At 40.4% G+C, this 25,479-nt stretch overlaps 1 long non-coding RNA gene across 3 annotated transcripts in view; it reads right to left on the bottom strand.

The window, feature by feature from the left end:
- The window catches only part of LOC308593134, a 242,246-nt gene that overhangs the window by 4,505 nt on the left and 212,262 nt on the right, over positions 1–25,479 (bottom strand). Inside the window, exon 5 of one of the 3 annotated variants that reach the window (XR_014010769.1) lies at positions 19,805–19,864. The exons of the other annotated variants lie outside the window; for them this stretch is intronic. This is a non-coding gene — a long non-coding RNA (uncharacterized lncRNA). The remainder of the gene's footprint in view (positions 1–19,804; positions 19,865–25,479) is intronic. 3 annotated transcript variants of the gene reach the window in all.

The raw sequence follows: 25,479 nt of genomic DNA on the forward strand, positions 1-25,479 counted from the left end.
AAAGATATTTTTTTTATTTTTTTACTAATTAGGAAAATAATACTGTCTGCTTAATGATTACTTTGCACTAGCTGCTATCAAGCAATGACAGAATGGCACTTTCCATCCGGTGTCATGGAACAACGGACAAACTTTGACAAATCTTCTGGTATCATTTTTACAACAAGGAAGAGAAATTTAGTCTAGAAGGTTAAAGCAAAGTTGACTTTTCTATCCCACTTCCACCTGTAAAGTTTAGTTTAAAAATTACTATGCTAATAAGCACCACTCATGAATTTCCATTAGCTTCTTGTCCACTCTTAGGAATTTAAAATGATTTGCAAGAATGTAGGTAGATCACCTTCCATACTCCCTCCCCTTCTGGAGAATGCGATTACTCATTTTATTTTATTTTATTTATAAGATTTCTTACATGAGTCAAGAAACAAAAAGGTAGACCAGCAGGAGTTGGCTGTAACTCTAACTCTGACACTGATTGCTAGAGCTGTATCTTCTTGTCAGTTCATGTTTAAATATAACTTCTGTTTTAATTTTCTGTGGTGGCATTGTGTCGTGCACTTAAGCCACAAATAAAGTCAAAACAAATATTATTTATGTAAGCAAAGCATGCCCAACAACTGTGGCATCATTCAGTAATTTCTTCCAGGCCAAGTCTAATCTGGTTGCCTTTTTTTCTGACTGAGCCAACCCTGTCACTAGGCAGAGTGAGATGACCACCTCAGGAGACAGATGCTAGGATGGGAATGTGGACTATGCCCCTTCCCCAGTAATCTAGTGTGGAAGTGAGGTGCTCAAGTTCTCTCTGTGTACTTAGACCTCTCAAATTATCTAGGGGTAAAAAGAATCTTTGTCAAGATATAGTGAATCTAAGTATGACAGGTTTCTGTGGGTTGAAGAAAACTGAAAGGGTAAACAAATTAAGATCATTTAAAGTTATCCTCACCTCTTTTCAGCAACCAGCTATATTTAACAATCATTGTAGCTAAAAGAGGGATTTTGAAAAGGCTGCTTAAGCATGAAAAGTGTGTGATTGATAAAGGCACAGATCACTATCACCTTTGAACAAGCATGTGAGCTTTGCCCAGTACATAATGGGATTTGCTAGTGCTTCATTCTATAGCACTGATGTTGAAAGGGAGGGGGGAATTAAGAAGCATTAAAAAGATATGGCATTTTGAATTTTCTAGTTGTCCTGCTTTCTGGTAGATATTGCTTTTTAAATAAACTGACTTATTTATGTTAAGTCTCAGAAACCTTAAAGTTATTGGGGGCAGGTAATCTTTTCAGATTATTCTCTTCTTTTGCTCTTCTCTAAACCTCCTGACAAATTCACTATCATAAATAAATGGGACCCCTCCCCACAATAACTTTAGCATGGTAAGGGAAAGGACTTGGTTTACTCAGTCTAATGATCTCTGGCAGGCAAGCAGCCTGATAAGCAGCAATGACTCTGTCAGTTTTATGTATGTTTATTTACAAGAAAAACACATCCAGAGAACGTCTTTCCACCTGCTCACATTAATAGTAGTTGATCAGTCTGAATCATCGTCCCTCCCCTCAACAGGAAGGACGCCAAAATCCCACCTTTCTTCTCCTTCCCTTTCGTTGTTCTCTGAGCTTCTCCAGTCTCCAAGTACAGGGACTGAATGCCTGGCCTGCCTCCTCAGAAGACACAGCCTCAGACTCTGGCTTATCTGCTGGCTGCCTGGCAATGCTCTGGCCACCTTCCATCTCTCCCTCTCCTTGGGAGCTAACAGTGTCTTCCTTTTCTAGACTCTTGACAGCCAGCTCTCATCTGCAGAGTCAGCCCCTTGCTCGCTTATCTCAATTTTTGAGGCCGACTCTTCTGCTGCACCCTGGGGGGGCCAACGTTCCTGACACCCAGCATGGTAAGCCAAACCATGGTTTAGTGGGGCCACCTCAATGTGTGGGCTCTCATAGAAGAGCTTGCAGCTGCTTTGCTCCTCTCCACTCCTTGGCTTCAGAATAAAACTTGGCTACAGCTCACAGTTAGGGAGCTTTTCAGATTCTAATTCCAGTGGAGCAGAGCAAGATGGAAAAGTAAACTACAACATTTCATTAAATTCCAACACAAATAAACAGCAACATTGACCATTACCTATTCATTAGATTTAATTAGAAATAAATTAGGTCATGTTGTACGAATTAAAATTCTGTAGAATAGTTTCAGAATAAACCTTTAAAAATAATAATAATGATGAATGAATTAACTTCCTCTAGTGTAGGATTACTTTTTATATACTCAGTTTTTGAGGTTGTTTCCAGTTTGGCATTGTCAGGAATGTATGTATCATTAGATGCTTATAGACATTTGCAGCAGCTGAGTTTATCAAGGAATTTGCAGTCCTGTTTCAACATTAAACTGTTGTTGTTTTTTATAAAAAATCCACATAACTATAACTATACTAACTATAAATAACTATATATGGATGTACTTTCTCACAAAATGTACATTTCTAAACTATGTTCCATCAAAGTATGCATTTCTAAAAGTATTCTATCATAAAATAGATATATTTAAAGTATATGCATTTTTTATGCTTTTGAGCCCAGAATGGCACCACAAGATTCAGAGAAGTGAGAAATCAACAAAATGAAGGCATTTTTTATTTACTCAGTGATATGGAAGGTGCAGATCAGGTCAGTTCATACGGATTTGCAAAAAAACGAATTTTTCAAGCAACCCTACTTATATTTCATCATCACAGTAAAAGTGTTTCCAAATACTCTATGCTATAACCTCAAAATATTCATCAAAATGGCCGTGATTCTGCATTGCAGGAAGTTGGACTAGATGATCCTTTGTGTCACTTATAACGCCACAATTCTATGATTCTATGATATTCCAAAAAAATAGTTCAAACGTATTGCTTGAAACCATAGGTCATTTCAATGTTAAAAAACACAATAAAACAGATGGAACAGATATAATGCAACAAATGTGTTGAGAAAGAAAGCAGAAATAATCATAGATCAATGAAAAAAATAATCAAAACCTGGGAGTTGAACCTTCAGATGGTAAAGTTGCCAACTCTAGCTAAGGCAGCTGTTTACCTCGATTTAAATCTCCATCAGACCATTTTCTGATTTCACTATTGAACATAGCTAAACATACAAAACTAAAATTGAAATAATGGAGACAATCAGGCTTCTCCAGTAGTATATTTTACATTTGCCTTGTAAAATTTGGCTTGTGTGTTGGCTTTCAATATGTTCTGGGAGCTGAGTTGCTAATGTAGGTCATCATAATTTGGCATAGAAGCCACTGTCATTGTGAAATGTTGCAATGAAAAACATGTAGACAGAGCCTTCAATGCATACAGATATCTTTTCTCCACCCATAGTAACTGATGGATGCTTCTGAAGTTTTTGTATATATACATATCCTACCATAGAAATTGTATAAATAGTACTACTGAAGAAAATCTCTTCAAAAAGAGAAATAGATTCTGTTTTAGCCTTGCTTAAACATGTTAGAATGTACTGACAAGGTCTCTGTATTTCATTCAGAGCATCATTGCTCCTGCAGGCATCTTGGGATGTTTGCAGTTGTTTGGGTGAAAATTACAGAACAGATGCCATTTTCTAGAGGGTGAAAACCACTTCTTTGATATTCTAGTTACAGAAGAGTGTTTGTATTTAAATGCAAGCTAAACACAATGAAGAGTGTTAGTGCAATAAATGTTTTAAATACAATAGAAGAAGTTGTGCAAGTGTAAGTCCAAATGATTTAAGACGAGAATGTACTCTTCAGAAAGGATTGCAGCTTTCATATTTTGGTGTTTTATCCAAGGCCACATCTGCATTACACATTTAATGCTGCATAATGACACTATAAACAATCATGGCTTCCCCCAAAGAGGCCTAGGAATTACAGTTCGCTGAAGGTACTGTGAGTTGTTAGGAGACCCCTACCCCCTCACAGAACTACAATTCCCAGAGTTCCCTGGGAAGAGGGATTGATTGTAAAGCCAGTCTGAGAAGTAAAGCAGTATGGTACTGCTTTAAATGGACTTTGGGCTCATTCATACTTCTGTTTGTGGCATAATTTCTAGGCACAGATCCATGATTTCCAGACACAGACCAGAGAGGTTTAAAACAACAACAACAAACAAACAACCCCCCAAAAAAACAAAAATCCTGCCACTTCCCCAAATATTTGGGGTTTCAGCAGATTGACGTTTGTTCCAATTCAGCAATAGAGAGCAGGTTTTCCCAGGGAATATGGTAGGCAGGGAAAAAACAATCTGCTCAGATCTGCATCTGCAAGTCACAGACCTAGAAATCACGTCATAAACAGAAGTATGGATGAGCTCTTAGAGGGGGGAGGGATTAAAATGACATGTAGTTTAACTCAGTGGTACATGGCCATGCCATCTATCCATCACACCTCCACTGCTCCAGATTTCATTGCACCACAAAATGAAAATGTGTAGACCAGAAACGTTGCCTTCACAGCACCTTTGAACGTTCTGTAGAAATTAATGAATCTTCCGCATTAAGTGTTCAGAATGAAGGTGGTTGTATCAAGTGACAGTATATGGAGCATTATAGCTTCCTCACGGAAAGTTGGGCTTGTGAAATAATGTATGTAATGGAAATTGGTAACTGAATTTTAATAAACATTCATTCCCAGAAGGACTTGTGTGTACTGTAAATATACAGCGCTACTTATCAAAGCAACATTCCTTTTGAACTGAAGAAATGTTAATTAGTATTATTTTTGTTTCCCCATCATTTTCTCTTTTTAATCCAAATAATTCATTACGTTCAAAGCAAAGCTGAATGTGTATTGTCCTTGTTTTCTTTCTGAAAAGTCATTTTTCAGATTGCCAAACTCCCTAGCTGTCAGTGTTTACACATTGTACGAAACATATTTTCATTTTTTTTAAAAAAAAATGTGTTAGGGAGGCATAGCACACTGCATTAGAATTATAACATTTTTGTGACCTGACTGATATTTTCAGCAGCCCTAAGGCTGGATCCTTCTTTCAAATGAAAACTTTAGCCCCCTTACATGTGCAGCACAGACAGGACAGTGGGGGTGTACCTCTGACCCTACATGTGAGGTCATGTGGTAGCTACATGCAGGCTTTCTCCATCTTCTGGAACCTTGATCATGCAACAGTCCAGAATGCGAGGAAAGCCTGTGTGCATAGAGGTCTATATGTGTAGGCTTTCTCTGTGCATAAAATGGGGTCATCAAGGATGAGGCCAGCAATATCATACAACCTCAGGAAGGGGCCAGAGCTGTGTCCCTGCAGCCCTATTCTGTGTCTTGTTATGGAATCTTCTATGAGGGCCACACTGAGTTACCGGTAAGTACTGAGAATATTTGTAAAACATTTCCCTTGATGTGTTTGTCTTGATGCTTAAATGGCACTCTGAGAGACACTGTGGAACTTGTGTCTCATAGGGATAAGGGTTGTTCATGCTGAAATCCCTAATAATTTTTTATTGATGTCCATCAGAGCAGTAGCATATAAGGTCAGATCTCATTGACTCATAAATAGCCCTACATCTGCACACTGTATTTGTAATAATTTCTATAGCACTTTTTGGTGTATAAAAGTACCTTCATATTCTCTTGTCTCATTGATCTTTTCAGCAGCTCTGTGATGAATCAAGCTGCTGAGAAATGCTTTTCGCAAAACAACTCAACGACTTTCCTTACTGAGCAGGTATTTAATGCTAGATCTCCAACATCGAAACTCACCACCAAACTAAAGTGGTGTTTAATATGTTTTCTGGGGTCCTTACAACATCTCTACTCAGTCCATCTGTCAAACACACACTTCAGTATTTCCACTGAAGGAAGAAGGTGCTTATTGTTCTGAATGCTGATACATTTACCTTATATTTGAGTTAAGTTATGGAAACCTGGTTTTTAAACATTGTTTATTGAATCCTATGCCTATAAGGCACTGTGCCCCCCAAATTATTTTTTATTGCGGGGAGGGGGCATTGTGTGAGATCATGGCAACCCAAATGACCTTCATGCTCGCTAGTTAAAAATGAGAAGATGGCACCCCAGATTTTGGCTTCAAAGTGTTAGAGGGTATGTTAAACCTTTATATTGTGTTTGGAGTGTGGTGACCAAATCAGTTTGTGTTCTTCATGATCAGTGGCTAAAAGTGGTTTGATAATAAAACATCCTCTTCTCATTATCACCACCATAAGAGACACCTTAAAGTAATTATTCTGTTCGAAGCAAGGCAGCACAACCTTTCCCCTTTGATTCCCCATGGATGTGTGAAGTATCCTAGTGCCAATCGACATGGCTTGGCCTTGGTCATCCTTCGGACAGAGCAGCTCTCCAGTTCTCACCAATGAGGCCTCCTTTCCCAGTTTTGCCTCATACAGGGGGGCAAGCAGGCAACAAAACCATTACCTGCCTTACTACTTCACAGCAAACAAAGAGGAGATAAAAACTTTAGAGCGCGATTGCTTTCAAAATGTTACTTCTCAGACAGACTCCCCTACCACTGTCAAATGTGAAAACAAGTTAAAAGCTTGTGTTAAATGGTTTGTGACTAATACACTGCCCCTTTAAATAACTGAGCTTAAAACCATTCGAATGAGCAATATTACCTGTCAGATGGAACTACAGTTTTCAATTTCATTGCACCTGGAGTAAAACCCATTACTTTTTTTGCGAAATGCCATTTCATTTGTCCTCTCAGCATCACCACCAGCAACAGCAGCAAGCAAAAACTATGAAGTTTGCATTTAATTAGCCAGGCCTGTATCCTTCCAGCACATCTCCAGATGTAAAGCATCTCAACCAAACTGGGAAGCGCAAGAGATAAGCAGCAATATGGCCTCTCCCCAACTTTCTTCCTTCCCTCTTCATAGCTGCCCCTGCAGTCTGTGGAGGGGTTCAGGCCAGATTGCTTTGGCTCATGTCCTGTGGATTACTTCAGTGGTGAGCACTCTTTGGGGAAAGAATGGTGCCTGCCAATATCTGTAAACACTACCAGGCAACTTCTGTTAAATCAGAAGTAGCTGCTGCCTCTGTGTGCCTGTGTCTCTCTGCCTTTGTCTCCTACGTGTTTTGGTTTGCAGCCATTAATAGCTTGGCCTCCACAAAGCGGTAGCAAAGGGGAGTGTGTCAGAGCAGCGGGCCAAAATTAAATTACCGCAACCTCGCGCTTTGCATTAAAGCCTCCACTAAGTGATGGAAGCTGGTAATCGTCCCAATTTTCGTTAAAGACAATGGCCCTCCATGCAACTGGCTACATTCAGTTAATTCATGCTGTCAGCTTTCCTTTATTGGCTGCGGGGAATGCAGTATTGATTCCTGAACTTAGCGGCAGCACAAAGAACCACTAGTGCATGGTCAAAATGCAGCAATAAAAAGAGCCTGGCAGCTTGAGGGAAAGCCGCCATTCCGCTGCAGAAACAAGGTCAATTAAAGGACAGTGCAGCACAATATAAATAGCATCGCCATTCCTCTTCAGCCAGGATGATATCACGCTGGCAAGATGACAGTAAATAAAAGAGAAGCTAATGCAGAATAATATAAAGGAATCTGATGTAATTTAATTTGAAGTCTTCCACCATTTTGAAAATGCTAGCAATAGCAAAATACATTTCCCTCTTTAAGTAAGAGTTAGCGATTTCTTCCTAAAGTAATCTTTCTGTAATAAAAACTGAGTGTAAATTAGCTCACGCGCATTAGTCACATGTCAAGTGGTAGATGTTCTGTTTGGAAAGGAAGAAGCTGCAGCTGTGATGCCTCATGACTGCTAGATGCTTGGTTTTTATTACCTGTTTTGAGTTCCCTTTCAGTATCAGATTATTTTAATAATGAAACAATAATAAGTAATTTTAGCTAATGGGATTCACATGATGCAACATGGCGCTGTGGTCATTTGCATTAATATAAAATATATTGCTTGTTGCCAGCTGGCAATTACATTTTAAAATATATCATACTGTAAGCTGGTAAAGAGTCTTTCTCTCTCTCCCTCCCTCTCTCTCTCTGTGTGTAAAAGTGTGTAAGTGTAAGCAAGCGTGTTTAAGTGTAAAATAGCTTGCTATTGGATCCTTTGCATCCAAGCGACCTCCATCATTATGAAAAAGGACATACACCTCACCTTTCCTCTGTTCAGAACCGATAGGAGGGTGGGTACCCAATCTTAGCATCCAATGAAATGTGAGGATGTTTGAGGGAGGTTGTTCATTGTAGGAGAGACTGAACCAGTGCAAACAGGATCTAAACAAGAAGAGCAAGCACTTTCTGGTACATTGTGGATTTTTGAGACAGTATTTACTGAGACATTTTGTGCACACCATAGCAGGTACTAGAGGGGAGTGGGCTGGCGGATATGAGGATGTGAATTGGGATGGCAGTCCAGGAGGTGTATATTTTAATAACAACATGCAAGGCTGTGCTTGCATCTGAAAGAAGATGAAAGCAACCTGGACTTGGGAAAGAAAAAGGGAAAGAATTTTATTTTCTGAAAATTCAAGAGAAGCACAGATTCAGTGTAGTGCTAAGGAGATAATTCTATCAGCAGAAGCATTTCTGCTTGACTGACAAAATGATCTTCCCTCTGCTCTAGGGTTCTCCTAAGCCTCCAGAACAGATTTGGAGAGGGTATGTAAGGGGAAGAGAGAGAGGGGAAATTCCTCTTCTGCTATCAGGAATCCTTGCATGGGCTTGTCCTAATCAAGGGAAGTAATAGTACCACTCCATTCTGCCTTGGTCAGAGCATACATGGACTACCGTGTCCAGTTCTGGGTGCCACAACTTACAAGAAAGGAAATTCCGACTAAACATTAGGAAGAACTTTCTGACAGTAAGAGCTGTTCAGCGATGGAATGGACTCCATCAGAAGATGGCAGACCCTCGTTCCTTGGAGGTTATAAAGGTCATCTGTCAGGGATGTTTCATTTAAATTCTTGTATTGCAGGGGTTGGACTAACGACTCTCAGGATCCCTTCCAACTCTACATTTCTATGATTCTATTAATATGGTATGGCCCAGAATAAAGATAGGAGCAAAATCTTGCTCCAGAACAGAAGGAAGGGAATCTTAAAGTCCTCCTACAAAGGAACCTTACATTATTTGGATCCCAGCTGTAAAGCAATCTTTTGGGCTTCTCCCTCTCCACTGTTTATTTTCCAGAACAATGCTAATTTATTTGGGGTTCTGGGTTGTTGTTTTTAACAAGGTTTTTTTTTTTACCTTCCTAATTGTTTCTGTTCTTGAAGCCTTGCCTTCCATCCAGACAGTAATCTTGAAGCCACTTATGAGATGGTACTGGAGGGATGAATGGCTAACATCACAATTAAAACCATTACTTCAGAAAAAAAATGAATGAAATGAAGTCTTCAGATGTAATACCAGGGGCAAGAAAATATACAAGCTAAAATTACTAACCCAGATGGAAACAATGACAGCAAGGCATTTACTTGTTTCAGTCAGAGATTTCAAAAGCAATGGGATATGCCAGATTTCTCCTGTTCAAGTGAAGACCCCAGGTGCTGTTTGATTCCTCCAAGGTACCCTTGAGATGAAACCAAAGGATGAAGATATGCTTAGATACTTCAGAGCAATGAGGCTGATCTGAATGTGTGTTCATTGTTCTCAGTGCAAATGTGTCTATCTTTAAGTTTGTATGCTCACAAAAATGGGAGATTAGTGGCTTTCTAGTAGAGATTTTGCATGTAAGAGGTTCCAGGTTTAAGCCCAGCACCTCTGGCACAGTTGAAGTTCAGCAAATGTGAAGCAGAAGACAGCTGTGCACCTTGCTGACTGAATTGCCACAACTCAACTAGAAGCCATCAGAAAACAATAGTGCAAATGATATGATACAGGCCTGCACAATCATGCAGTGTTTTTAATGTTTTTCTCTTATTTAGTATAGGCCAGGGGTGGAGAATCTGTAGCTTTCCAGGTGCTGTTAAACTATTATTCACTGATCGAGAAAAATATTTGTATACTACTGTATCATATATCACAACGGTATGCAACAATATGAAAACATAAAGCTAAATAATAAAATAATAAAAAGTTAAAAGCAAGTTAAAAGCAAAAAGAAATTAAAAACAAACACCAAGAGACCATTTTGGGGGATGTACTCTTATCTATCTATATCTATCTGTCTATCTATCTATCTATCTATCTATCTATCTATCTATCATCTATCCATCCAATCCTGACTTGCCCAATGTATGGTCATCATCATCATTTGGACTACAACTCACATCATCCCTGAGCATTGGCCATACTGGCTCTGACTCAGTGATATGATCTGAGTTCTTCTTATACGTTACCTCCCTCTTCCCCATTCTCCTCTCTCACTCACTCCCTGCCCTATACTTCACCCACTTCACCTTATTTGAAAACTGCAGTCAGCAAGGCAAAGGAAACTAGGACAAGATCCTCTTCACATACATATGTGGTGGAGCATGGGCAGGCAGCCAGGATTTTGGAGAGACTCTTCCTCAGAGTGTATAGCAATGGCAGCACCATCTGCTACATGTGAAAGTGTTGCCCTCCCTACCCAGCTCCCCACTTGCAGGTAGATCATTTTCTAATACTTGGTCAAAAAAGACGAAGGAATCTGCTGATAATGAGAATGGGTGGTGTATTTGATCTTGTGGCCACATCACCCTTGTGAAATATGTCAGATAAGTGGCACATTTATTTATTCACTTATTCTTTAGGTCATTTCCAATCTGCAGCACAGGGCAGCTTCACGTAGTAAATCATTAAAATGATAAAATCATGGCCTGACACTAAAAATACACCAGGGCAGCAACAATAAATACCTAAGTAGATGGGAGGCCCTCCTGATGTAAAACTAACCACAGATTAAATGCCTCGATAAACAAAAACATTTCCAACTGGTGTTTAAATATCAAATACCGCCTGGAAAGGAGTTTGAAAAGCAGGGTGACGCTACCAAAAACACCCTGCCTTTTGCACAAATAGACTGAAGCGTCAGTTTTAGTTTCTTTCAGTTTCTCATTTTTCCATATCTTAAATTCCATTCTCCATATTTCCACAGCAATTTTCTAAAAAAAGAGAAATCCGCATGAAAATTCACCAGCTTCTTAATACACATTTTTTTGAATGCAGTTTTGGAAGCAATTTCTCATTCAGTTGATTGGAGGTACTGAAAAGTCTCTTGTGCAGCATGTCCCAAGAGCCAACTGCCATCTGATTGCCAGCACTTGTGAACAAGGTTTCCCAAGCAAATACAATCAACTGATTTTTCAAGGCTTTCAAGTAGCGCTGCATGCAGGGCTTCACCAGTGCCAACAATCAGCCAATTGCTGGCAAGGGTGAAGCCCTCATTGTGAGATTAAGGGACTGAGAAATGGCCCCACTCATGTGCCAAACATGACTCAAGGGTGTGCAGAGATAAGGATCTGGCCCCCAGGCCAAATCCAGTTCCCCACACCTACTATGTGGCAACAGTACACTGAAGGTATAATGTTTCTCATTTAAGGAAGTATGTAATATTCTAAAGTTTGTTCTGGAAGTTACTTGTAAAAATGGGTTTACTGAGATTATATGTGTGAGAAGTCAGGATTTGAGACTAAAATATGACTCATTGAATAGATTTAGACAGGTTGACTAGTTTCTCCCAAGGCATTCTTCTATTAATATCCCGTGATTCACTCTTTGAATACTGTCTGGAACTCACCGAATTTAAACAAGTATTTTGCCATAATTTGAAAATTATCACCATAATCAACCACTGAGATGGTGTAAAGTGAACTATCGTACCACAGATCCTTAATGTTAACAATGTTTTATCTCAGATTCAGTGGTTATACATAACCAAGTTATCTAAATGGTGCCAACTAAGACCCATAATGTGTCTGTGATGTGACATAGCTATGGATTCCAGCTCTGCTACTGGGTGCAATCCATGAAATTAATGAGTCCTTTCACAGGGATTTTTGTCCCCTGTGGATTGTGCCAATTTCAATGCCATACCTACAGAAAAGCTAAGAAGCTTTTGAGAAGGAGCATTTATTGGACCACATACAGAAAGTGCATCAAATTTCTTCACTTTGACTAAGTTCATATTTTTTGAGAAAAACAAAATGGGACTCAGAGGTAGATGAGAACACTACTCATGAGCTTTGCTGGCTCCCCAGCCTCCTGCAACCTCTCAAAACTGGCTCCTGAGCATTGAGGAACCCTCTGGAATGGTGTATGATGATGTATCTTAAAGGGCAACAGGACAGGGAAATTAGGAGAATTAGTGCCTTGCACTGGTGGAACTGTGTTTGTGGTCATGGATCCAAGTCACAGGCATGAGGAACCTGTGGCCCTCCAGATGTTGTTGGACTCCAACTCCTATTTTCCTTGATCATTGGCCATGCTGGCTAGGGCTGATGGGAGTTGGAACCCAACAACATCTGGAAGGCCACAGGTTCCTCACCCCTTCTGCAGAAAGTGATGATCTGTTTATTTCTTTAAAAAAAACAATCATTCATGTTAGTACAAGCAATATAACTGCAAAAGTCAAGAATTCAGAGGAACATACAAATTTGGTGACTACTGATGTGGACACATAATAAACTGTGTCATTAACCCAACTCCCACCCTACAAGCTCATGACTGCTGCCACCAATATCTGAGATCATGAACAGCTTTGAAAGCTAATGACCACCCCCAATCATCTTGTTTTACTTAGTAAATAAGGACTGTACTTCATAATATCTTTTGAGTAGGACAAGAAATTATCCCTACTTAGATGGGTGGCCTGAGACTTTTTGGTATCTGAGTCGAACCACAAAATGTCTTTCCAATGAGGAAAGAAAGGGTGAGTGAAGATGTAAATCAGGAACAAGGGATTTATGTTGGAATCTGCTGTCCCTGTGGATCCTGCTTCCTGAGGCAGTTGCTGTCCCCACCTCAGGCAGTGGTGGACACTCTAGTGTGAAAAGACAAACTTGGTTCCCTCCACGCAATTCCACGCTTCTCTTTTCAGAGCCATTCCTTTTGATGCCACGTTTGTCATTGCCCCACAACACCATTTAACAACAAGCCATCTAGAATTCTGAGTAGTAGTAACATGCCCATTAAACTGAGGAGAAGGCAACTGTGCGTCATATTACCTGCTAAGATGCTAGCCAAAATGAAGTCTTCCTCAATTTATCCAAATCCTCAAAATCAATTTCTCTTCAATTAAGCCAGCTGTTCTCCCTATTCCACAAAGAATAAGAACCTTAGTTTCCCTTCCTATCCAATGCTTTTGGATCAGAGACAGACTGAAGCAGCCACTTTTGGCATAGGTGCCCCACTCGCCTCTGCCAGCACGGCAACAGCTTCCTGTGACCCCAGTAAACGAGACTTCAGCATAGGCAGGCATAGGGGAGACAAGGGAGGCACCTCCCCATTTTACCTCAGGTGGTGAAACATGATTGGACACCCCTGATCTGGATCTTCTCTGGTCTGTTTCTTAAGGAAGAGGGACTTGGACAATACGGTGTTGCTGCACGGGAACAGCCAGCCACCATCAGACTGCTTCTACCATCTCTCCTTTTCTTTTCTTTGTCAAAGAGAAAGAGATGTTTTCAGGGTTCTGTTACATGTGCTTCATGTAATGGGAAGTTGGGCCTTGAAATACATGACCACTAATAAGCAGAACAAATCCATTAAATTAATTTTCACTGAGAACTCGCAACAGCCATCAGATAGCAATGACCTTACTAAATCTCCTCTGGATCAATTTTAACTGCAACAAGAACTTCCATGTCTACATGCTCACTTTTCCTTTTTTCCATATCAGAGTCTTCTTCCTTCTGCCTTCTATCAGGCTGGTAAGAGCGATTAGTCAGATTTTCTCATAATGTGATAAATAAGCAGGGCTCACAAAGAGATGAAGTGATAGGATTGATCTGTACAGCAAAATAAGAAAATTTCAAAAGAGAAGCAAGCAGCTCACCTTCTCCATTAGATTTTGCAAATAGGATGTCCCTGTGCCAAAGATTTCCCAGGGCCACACCTCTGTATTTACATTTTTGTGTCATATCTACTGATTTGTTTTACCTCGTGTCTTCTACGGCAATACTATTTCTGATTAATTATTTTAGTGAATTTCAATATACGAACATGCAAACATACCAGAATAATCTTTCATCAAATAGCCCCTCCTGCCCCCTAACAATCCCTTGGTTGATATAAAATCTGTTTATTACAGTGGTACCTCGGGTTAAGAACTTAGTTCGTTCCAGAGGTCCGTTCTTAACCTGAAACGGTTCTTAACCTGAGGCAAGCTTTCGCTAATGGGGCCTCCTGCTGCCGCTGCGCTGCTGGCACGCAATTTTCATTCTTATCCTGGGGCAAAGTTCTTAACCTGGAACAACCACTTCCTGGTTAGCAGAGTTTGTAACCCGAAGTATCTGTAACCCGAAGCGTCTGTAACCTGAGGTACCACTGTACCTTTATATGTCCAACTGCAACCACCTCTTCTCCATCTGGTAAGATTGTAGTGACAGCAGCCTTAATTCTTGTAGTTTGGGTAAGCTTTTTAAATTTTACTTCGTTTTTACTATTTTTCACTGTCTCCTCAGGTTTTTAGACTGTAAGGGTGGGGGAATGTGGAATTCATGAGAGCATATTTTAAATCTCTAGCCTGGCATCCTGGCTCATCTGTGTTGGATTTTATTTTGTTTTTATAATTCTATGGTAAACCATGGATGGGGCATCTGTGGCACGTGAGTAATCTTGGAGGTCCAATCTGGACCACGAGGCCATTTCCCTCGATCCATACCAACCTCTCAATCAGCTTGTGTCACTTGTGGCACCAGCCAATGGATTGAAGAGTGGGGTTCAGTTCTGCCTCAGCTACAAGGGTCTGTTCTTGAACAGGTACTCACAGCCAAAGCAAAAGGACTTAACCTACCTGTCTGTCAGCTGACAAGTGGGAGGTTAAGTACTGCTCACTTTGGCTGTGTGTGCCTCTTCCTACTGGGAACAGGTGCACAAAACCAAAGGAAGCACCCTTTTTATTTATTTATTTGCAAGCATTGTCTGCAAATGGGAAAAGTCTTGCTTGAGGCCAAAGCTTGCAAAAGGCAAACTTCTTTCTCCAATTTGACATGATGGAGAGAGAAGAAAGATGCACTTTGCTAGTCCCTGTGCTCAGGGCTTCCCAAAGTGCTGAGCACAGGACTGATAATGCCCTTTGCACTGTGGTTAGAGACTGCCTTATTATGGAGTGGTATTTAAATGTACATAATAAAATAAATAAATGGATCAAATTGCAATTCTTTGCCCAATTTCCTCCACATAGCTTTTGCAGAATTAACAGCAAGCAAGCCATCGTTTCTCTGTTTTTGTTGCATATAGTAATGCAATGATGGTAGTTTTCACTTGCTTAAAAGAGGTGTTGGGCTGCCACCTAATAGCCTGTGAAACTAAGAGGACTGCATGATAAATGGAAAGGTTAGGAAAGTGGAAAGCTCCCTGTTCAACTGGCAACAGTAGTTTTGAAAATGAGCTAAGCTGTCATCTCCTATCCAATAGAAAATTGCAGAATATAACACTTGTTTTACAAAAAAAAAAAAGTTGGGCAAATGTCCATTTACATGGAGGCCTCTAATTGAATAAATCAAATGAGTTGATATTTCCATTTCCATTATGTTAACTTAACCCTAAAGAGAAACACCTAATGCCTGCCAACACTTGAGAGCTAAGGTCCTCTTTGGTGATGGCATGTTCATGTTAACCTCTACAATTTTATCTTCCACCCATGTAAAAACTCACAACTTGCATAAAAGAACATCAAACTGAGTTTCCAAACCAAGTAATACCCGAATTGATCAAGTACCTACTGCCATACTTAAACTGTGCATCTAGAAGCAATGAATGAATGTTCAACTTATATTTATGAAATGCCAATTCTGCATAATTAGATAAAACAAATACCTATAGACCTATTCATTAAACTGTGAATCTAAGTAAATAAAATGTTATTTACTCATTAATTCCAAGAAACAGCCAGAAATAGCTACCAGTTATTATGCTTTTGATGATTCTAATCTCATGTACATTGCAAATGGATAGTAGGAATAATGACAGCGATAGAGACATTAGAATATAGGTTGGATTCTTTGTTGTGTATATTTATCTTGATGGAAGCAATAAACTGTACTCAACCCATTATTATTATTATTATTATTATTATTATTATTATTATTATTATTATTATTACAGTGCAAGTGTTAATTACTTAATAGTAGTAACATATCCCTCAATAGTCCTGATTTGACTGGGACATCTCAGAATTACAGTAGCCACCCTGACTTCTGACTGGATGTCCCATTTTTGGCGCTGAGCTCTCATGCGAGTCAGCTGGCTCCCGTGAGAGGAAGTGAGGGGGGGGGAATAGCTGAAGGCTTGTTTTCAGCTATATTTTTGTCTTATCAGGTGTCTGTCTCCAGCTGGAGCACTTTCACATTGTCATCTGCAGCTACAGCCATTGAGAAGTACATTTGTGTTTGAGCAGCCAGGTGGGCCCGAGACAGTGGGCTACAGTACAGGGGCTGGGTAGCAGGATCATGAACCAGGGCATGCTGCTGCCCATGTTGTTATTTGTTCACCTGGCCAGCAATGACACTGGCTTGCTGAAGGGGAAAGTGTTCAGTTTCCTGGCTACCTGGAATTTTCAGCTGATTACCTATGTTGGTCTGCTGATAAGTTGGTGCAGTCACACATTGTTTGTTTGGAAAGGGGACCCGAGGGGGATTAATAGGACACGTAAAAGGTTGGTAGAGAGGTGAGGCTGGCTGTGCATGGACTGGCGAGAGACTAGTGGATCCAGTGATGACTTCTGTTGTGGAATGGGAAGGAAGGAGATTCTCATTCATTGCCTCTCCCTGCCTTCTGTCAGTAGATGAACACCATTTTATACAACACAATTAATGTAAGTGGCTAGAAAGAACGGCAGTACTGTGCCAAACCTTTTCCAGCACTCTCTTGTTTTTGATGTGCAAGCTGGCGGATCCAAAGAGACGCTTCCTCCCCTTCCTGCTATGAACACATGCCGAAACAGTTCCAAGTATAATCATGCAGCTAGAGAGGATGCTTTAAAATAGGTATAATGTCCAGGAGCAGCATTTCACATCAGTATGAGATGCGTATTAGCTACACCATTTGGCTACTATGGCATAATTGTTTGCTTCATTCAGGAAAGGCAGGCTAGAAGAACAATGGCACGTTAGTGGAACCTAAACTAAGAGATGTCCTTTAATTACCACCATCTTGCAATTAATTAATTAATTAAAAAGTATACCCCACCTGATTATTTTTTTAAAAAACTCCAAGCAGTTTACAAAGAGAATAAAACAATTACTGGTAAAAACAACAACAACCCCATTTAAACTATTTAAAACATTTAAAAAATTAAAATCGCTAATAAGCTAAAAACAGAATAAAATAGCCCTCACTATTCTAAATACCTCTTTTCAGTTCATTGCATAAAATGCTTCAGTACTTCTCTAATTTAAATGGATATAAAATATTATGTATGCAGTAGGCCTGCTATATTTATCCTTTTGTGATTTGAATCTCCTGATTATCCACATTCAGTGTTTCCCCTACGTAGCCACATTTGAATCAAACCTTTCATAGAGGTCACCTTTTTCAGTCTAAATTTTCTATTTTTAAATAATAACTCCTTTCTCTCCCCCCCCCACTTCCACACAAGATTGTAGGATCTCTCTCTCTCTCTCTCTCTCCCCCTCCCACCCACCACTTCCCCATATATATCATATTTTCTGCCGGGACAATATCGCAAGAGGAGATCTAAATATAAGCTCCTACAACATATTCATCACATCCATGTGCTTAAGTGAGCTTGCTGAAGAAAGCTCTTATTTGGTGATCCCTTTTAGGAATGTTTCAGAGCATAAACATACACTGCATTAACAAAACAATATTAGTTAGAGCTCAAACTAGTTTATTGTATTCTGCCATGCAAAAATAATAAGGGCCATCAATGTCTACAAGCAGTGATGAAGAGAACATACTCCACTGTTATTTGTCTGTAATTGGGGCCAAGCATCACAATGCTTGTGTAATTGGGTCTGCGATCGTAACACTTCAAGGCCTCCACCTGATTCCTCCTTGAACCCATTCTTCTTCTCCTGATATGGCTCGGCTCAGCAGTGCCAGCTCCCTCTTGTTACGCAGTTGAAAAACTGCGCCCATTAAAAACAGGATATGGTGTGATTTTTTTTTGTTTTGCAGCACTGCATGGGAAATCAGTTGCTGTTCATAACAGCTCTGTGGTTGGTTGATTTAAAGCAGGAGGGTGATTCTGAATTGACAAGCAGACAGTTCGCGAGAGAGGATATTGTATCTTTAAGGCTCTCTGACTGACTGTGTTTAACCGTGCTACTCAGCAGGCAGTAATTAGGTGGTAGCTTTGCAGAGATGGGTGGTTTTTCTCCCCCTTCCCCATACCCTCCCCATAGACACACGGATTTCCTTAAATAAAGCACAAAAATGTTCTGGATTTGAACAAATGGATTCCCCCCCCACTGCTTTTTCCTCCTTTAAAAAAAAAAGGCAGTGTGGGAGCCAACAGAAAGCAGATCCCCAGAGGCTCCTAAAGTTATCTTCCCATGCAGATAATCTCTAGGGAGCAATGGCTGCTGGAGGAAGAAAGCGGCGAGAGCCATTAGAGAAGCACATGACACTATAGCTGAAGGTCAAAGTGGTCCCGGAATAAATAAGAGGCAGCTGATACAAAGTGACATGGCTGCCACATCTTCTGGCCCAGTTCACAATTTTGATGAGAGAGAGGGGAGTTCAAATGCATAGCAGATGCGATTAATAAATAAAAATGCATAATTATTGTGATGGGGGCAAACCGGTGCTTTCATAGGATGTTTGTCGTGGCCGGGGGTCGTGGCCGGGTAGGGTGGGAGGGAGAGATGGAGAAGGAGCACGGCCACCTGGGATAAAGGGGAAGGAAGCTAGAATACGTCCTTGGCAGATCAGCCCCAAAGAAATGTTTGTTTTGGGCATTTTATTGCACAGTTGCAAATGGGGTCAGCAGGTAAGCTGGATAGTCTACCTTCATATTCCATGTGTATCTAAAATAGCACACTGTGGGACGGAGAAGACTATTTGCATAATGTAGTACTGAAACAGCAAATGGTGGTCACATCCTTGAGAGCAATGCTGCTTTCAACCTCATATTTTTGGACTAGGTTGCATTTGACTTTTGGAACCTGAATGACCTTTCATGCAAGTTTGTGTTTCATAATAGAACCATATTCAGATGTACGGTACATTTTGCCTTTAAAAATGCAATGAAGTGGTTAGAATGTCACACTAAAAAAAGGTAAAGGACCCCTGACCATTAAGTCCAGTCACAAACGACTCTGGGGTTGTGGCCCTCCTCTCGCTTTACTGGCTGAGGGAGCTGACGTTTGTCCGTAGACAGTTTTTCTTGGTCATGTGGCTAGCATGACTGAGCTGCTTCTGGCGAAACCAGAGCAGTGCACGGAAACGCCGTTTACCTTCCCGCTGGAGCGGTACCTATTTATCTACTTGCACTTTGAGGCACTTTCAAACTGCTAGGTGGGCAGGAGCTGGGACCGAACAACGGGAGCTCACCCCGTCGCAGGGATTTGAACCACTGACCTTCCAATCAGCAAGCCCAAGGCTCAGTGGTTTAGACCACAGTGCCACCCGCGTCCCTTAAATGTCACACTAGGACCTGAGAAACCAGAGTTCATATACCCACTTGGCCATTGGTTGACTTTGGGCCAGTCACTACCTCTCAGCCTAACTTACCTCTCAGGGTTATTGTAGGGAATCAACGAGGAGGGGGAGAACCATGGATACCACCTTTAGCTCCATGGAGACAAAGGTGTGATATAAACACAACAAATAAATATCCTTCATTGATGCACTTGGTAAACAATAGTAGAGATATTAACTCCTGTCATTTTAATCTTGCTATCTTGACCATTGCTTTCATTGTTTTTTGTGATACAATTTATTGTGCTGTATTTTTCTGTGTTGGTAGCTGTTGTGCATGGCCGGCCCAGCTATGAGGTGAGCTGAGGCCACCACCTCAGGGGACAGATCTGGGCTTGAAGGGCACACCGCTCACAGCCTCCTCGACTTTCTCTGCTCTTGGGCTGCCACTGTACTCCCTCTGCCGCAGGCACACCACAGGGTGTGGGCCTGGATCTGCAGGAGGGTAGGAACAGTGAGGGATAGCACATTTTGCCCCAAGCAACAAAATGTCCTGGGCTGGCCCTGCTACACTGGGCTCCCTTTGGGAGGGTGGGTGGGGTATAACAAATAAATAACTACATATCCAAAACATTTATTCTTGTGAGTTCTGCTAGCTGAAATAGTACAGGTACAAATCTTTTAAAACTGGAAACAAGTGTCCTTTACTAAGCATTAAAGGTAAAGGTAAAGTGACCCCTGACAATTAAGTCCAGCCGCGAACGACTTAGAGCAGGTTAAATTATTGTTTCTGCTAAAAGGCTGAATTTGCACAAAATTGGTGCAATTAGCAAGTCCTCCCCCCTTTCCTAACTTCTTGATTCTTCCAAAGAAAGAAAGAAAGAAAGAAAGAAAGAAAGAAAGAAAGAAAGAAAGAAAGAAAAGGCTAATGAACGTTCAAAATAATTCCTGGTGCTGAATGATCATAGGACCAAATACTGTTCTGCAGTTGAGTGCTTGCCTCATCCTCAGTGCGTTCCATAACTGTGTCTGACTTTCATTTACCTATGGCTTCTGTTGTTTTCAATGTCAACTCGCCCCTGACATGCACACACCATGAGACATCCGTTGGAATCAGGATATACATATGATTAAGTATTAAATTACAAAGTTTGTGTCCCCACCCACCCAAACTGACACTAAGCCTAATTCACTGTCAGTTAATGCCAGTTGCTTCCCCCACTAGTACTGTCTATAAAGTTCCTTTAAACTGTAGCTGCATAGGAGACCATTCACAGAAACTTAATACAGGAAAGAAAGTGATTACATTAAATCAAATAATATGAATAATTCATGGCATCAAGAAGGATAAAACAACCCACAATGGTTTAGTTTCCGGCACGATGTTTTAAATATTGTTTTTGACAGAGCAGAAGGCAAAACAATAGATGCATATTGAATACAAGGTGGGCGAGGGACATAAACTGTTTCCAAACAGTTTTCTGCTCTTTCAGGGTTTCTGAGACCTTAACGCAGACTTTAAGGCAATGCCTTTGTTAGTAGTTACGTTGAACCTTCTCTCAGCAGAAGGCTGACCTATTTATTTGTGTTAGAACGGATGCTCTCAAATCTTTGCAATGAATTAGAAAAGCAATTATTGCTATGAAAACATAGTCAGTCTTTACCTTCTCACCAAGAGAACCAATGTCTTTATGCTGACTTATGGGAACAAGTCATGAGAAGGAAACACATCTTCTCTTTGACCTGCCCTACTCCAATCCCCATTGATGCACAGCTGATGGTTTTCATTGAGTGAAATCCAGCATAAAGTTGTGTTTGCTCTTTGCTGATGCCAAGCTATTCCCCCTTACGTAACTTTGTGGTATAGAAATATTTGTAAATATGATTTTTTTTAAATATAAAAATGAAACAAAACGAAATGCACTCTGGCTTTCCTGGAAGAAGCATTATATTCGTAGTTGAGGCTGCCCTCAGATTACTTTGGATGAAGGCAGCCTTGCATCATCACTGTTCCACTTGCCTGGCCAGAGCTAGCATTGCACTGCTTTGACATAGGGGAGAGAAAAGAGAGTTCATTATTCTGTGGCATTCCAGGCTGAAATAATTGTGTACCTGGGGCATCCGTGCCTGGCTTTAACAGCACCTTTCCATGGACAAATTAGGCACTTGCTTGAAGTCAAAAATAACTCCTGCTGTGAGGTCCCCATGTTCCTCTCACAGGAAAAAAGAAAACAGAACAATGCATTTCAAAGCCTTTGGCAAAACAATGATTGGATCTAATGCTGTATTTAAAGCTCTGTGTTCAACATATCACATTTACATGCCATAATCAAATATAAATAATACAGGATGTGTGTAGACACATGCACACGTGCTGTGATTAAAAGAGTAAAGACAGCATGTGGAATTGGGCCAAATTATTGGCCAAATTAACTGATTACATAAGAACTGAGGAGAAATGGCAAAGGGGAAAAAGTTCAAAGTTAGCTGGAATTAATTTATTAAATAGTCATTCATTGAATATTGCAAAGACAATTAGAGTTATTCAAGTATAAACTTTTGTTATCTTTTTCTATTTATGTGTGTGTGCATGTGTTCTCTCTCTCTCTCTCTCTCTCTCTCTCTCTCTCTCTCTGTGTGTGTGTGTGTGTGTGTGTGTGTGTGTGTGTGTACTTTAGCAACTGCAAGATTCACCTTGTATCTGTTGCATTTAGAAGCAATCTGTTTTGGATCCAGATAGCTCTATCCTAGATAAGCAAATTATTCTGCCACATGTTTTGTTCCAATGTCTTGTTGGTCAGGTCCAAATCATGTAGTTATGCATGAGATGGACTTTGGCAAGGCTCTTTTACATTGCTCCTTCTCGTGAATGTCTCTATGTAGTAAGCCAGTCAGGTGACCAGGTTATTTGCCCCTCTCCAAACGATAGCTGTTTTGTTTACACTAGCCCCAAATCATTCATCTTATGTGCAATTTTGCACTTAGCTGCTCAGTGCACCTTTGTGTTGGGGAGCAAAGCTTTTGTTTGTGCTTATGAATCACGTGTCCCATTTATTACATTTTCAGAGTCATTCCACTTGGCACCTGCCAAGTACACAGTGATGTCCCCTCCATTGCCTTGGCTGGAACAAACTTTCCAGCTTCCTTAACAAAATGCCTTTCCCAAGATTCTTTTGGAGAAGCCATGTACTTTAAGTGTTATTTAAATGTATAGTGTGTATGTGACCCATATCACTACATCTATTGTAGGTAAAATGTCATTTGTGAAAAAGCTTTTAATGTGGCTTAAATCCAAATGTACAATTCGGTTAATTAATTCAGTTGACTTCCTCAGCCACTTAGTCCCGAACAGCTAACTTATGGCACTAACGGTATTTTGTATTGGGCTTTGTTATGACATGTGCTGGGTTGAAACTTACCTGTCCCTCTGAAAATGTCTCATAGGTATTGGTTTTGGTATCTAAAATACAACTTTGGGCATGTTCCATTGTTTCAAAACTCAAAGAATGAATCTAGGCTAGCTTGTGGAAATAGGGCTTTATTCATCTTTAAATTATATTAGAATGTTTCTATATAAGGAATGCTTTAATGTTTCAAATATTTTTAAATATTTAATGATTTTAATTTCATCTTTTATAGAAAGAAATGTTGTTGCACAAGTTCCTAAAATTGGAAGGGTTTAATCATACTTTGGCTAAATTTAATAGAGTTAAACTTGTAATGTTCTGTTAAAGCGTTATTAATGGAAAAACCTGATGACCCAGTTATTCAGAGAAAGTGGAAAATCAGAACCCAAGTATCTGGATTTGAATATAAAATGTTGAGATGCATAATACATAGGAGTTAGATATCCATTCTGTTTATATTTCTTGTCAAGAAAGTATAGAATTATCTTGCATTAACAAGAGAGCAAAAAACCAGATCGCAATGAAGCAACAGAGCATTCTGTAGATGAATATAAATAACTATTTTCAAAATCCCATCTCATTTGGTGGGATTTCTCTCAATCCTACCTCCCACCTCTATTATGCCCTCTCCTGAGCATGCTGTCGTTAGTGTAGCAAAGGGCAAGTCCTAGTCTGACATTCCAGATTTCCTTTCCTTTCCAAGAATAAGCTTCCAGTGCCTGATGGTGGTAGTTGGACAACCATGCAGTATCAACATTTGACCCAACGTTGCCATTTTGGGCGTTACCACAAGGGTGAAGGCACTACCCCCTGAGAATTTGTCTGTAGTCCCCAGCCTGGAGGAGTGTATGCTGCTTGGCAGGAGGGTATGGAAGGAAACTTATCGGTTGCAGTTTCTGGTGAGAACTTGACATAATGGTGGGCATAAGGCCCCTCTGTGCAACAACGAAGGTGGGAGTTGTTGCACCACCCCATATGAGAGGTGGGGTGAAGACCTTAGATTTTTGAAGATTGAGTGTCTATTGTCTGGAACACGGTGGTGCTTTGCATGTTACTACAGTGTTCTATTTTGGGGGTTAGTATTAAGCTGTTAAATTAGGTTAGCTTATATAGTGTCCACACAGTGTTTCAACTTTCATCCCATCATCCCCTGTGTGGGCCCCTTGTCCTTCCCAAATCTGCTCCACAGGGTCAGGGGAGACCCCCTAGAACAGATTTAGGGGGTGCAGGGGAGGTGGAAGTCCCATTGAGAAAGCAGAAATCCTTGCACTGATGGAATGCATTACTCAGCACTACTTTGGAAACAATCCATTATGATTATTTCTTTATTTCTTTTATTGTTATACTTATTGTTAATTTGATATGCTCTGAGATGCTTTGGACACAATTTTGTGGGGCACGTGGCCTGGCATACAAATAAACATGATGACAATGATGGATTTTGCCTCCAAACAGTGCTTAACCTTTTCCTTTAGGTATTAAGAGCAGCCTTTACTATTTTGGGGGAGGCACACATTCAAGGATACCTCTGTGATAGATGCTAAGCAGGTCCTTAATGCTCCCAATGCAGCTTTGCCCCCTCCCTAGAGCATTCTTGGTTACAACCTGTTTCATTTACCTTACAGAGCTCAAGGGAAGTCCCCTCTTGTTTACATAACCTGACATTATAAAAAGTCATTTAATGACTCTACTTCTGTTTTCCTCTTTCCTTGACCCAAAGAACTGCTGGATGCATACAGACATTTTAATTCTAATATTCCCATGGTGGATCCCTGTGGCCTTGAGAAAACTATTAATCTTTATTACTTCATGGTGTGTACTGTGATCTTTTCCAAATGGGCAAGACACCAGAATGAAGGAAGCAGTGGGAGACGGACTTCTCTCAAAAACAATTCTTAAAAGAAAAGTAATTAGCAACAGGGTGAACAGGAATGAAAGGAGGAAAAGATATCATATGGTAACTGTTTCATAAAGGACATTGGGCAATTTCTGTTGGTCCAGAATGGCATCTTAAGACAGTAAATGCTATCCATATTGGCACAAAAGAAAAATCTCACTATGTTTCAATGTGGCTTTCTCACTAGTAAATATAGTTATGAGTTTGTGGGGTGCCTGGACTCCCCTTCCAGTTCCTGGGTGCCAGACAGTGGATTTAGCATGTTAAAATTCAAGCCAGGAACCATCCTGGTAATGGCCTGCTAAAGATGAATTGCTAGGGGGCAAAAGGAACAGCTTTGTGCCAGAGGGCAAATGGGAGAGGCTCCGACCTCAACTCAGTATTAGTTAGAAAGGCAAGGGCCTTGGGAGGAGAGGAGCTGTTTTTAGAATTGCAGTTTGCTGGGATGTGAGATGGAGAGAAAA

Source organism: Podarcis bocagei, assembly GCF_964188305.1.
Source record: "Podarcis bocagei genome assembly, chromosome: 8".
Classification (NCBI taxonomy): domain Eukaryota; kingdom Metazoa; phylum Chordata; class Lepidosauria; order Squamata; family Lacertidae; genus Podarcis; species Podarcis bocagei.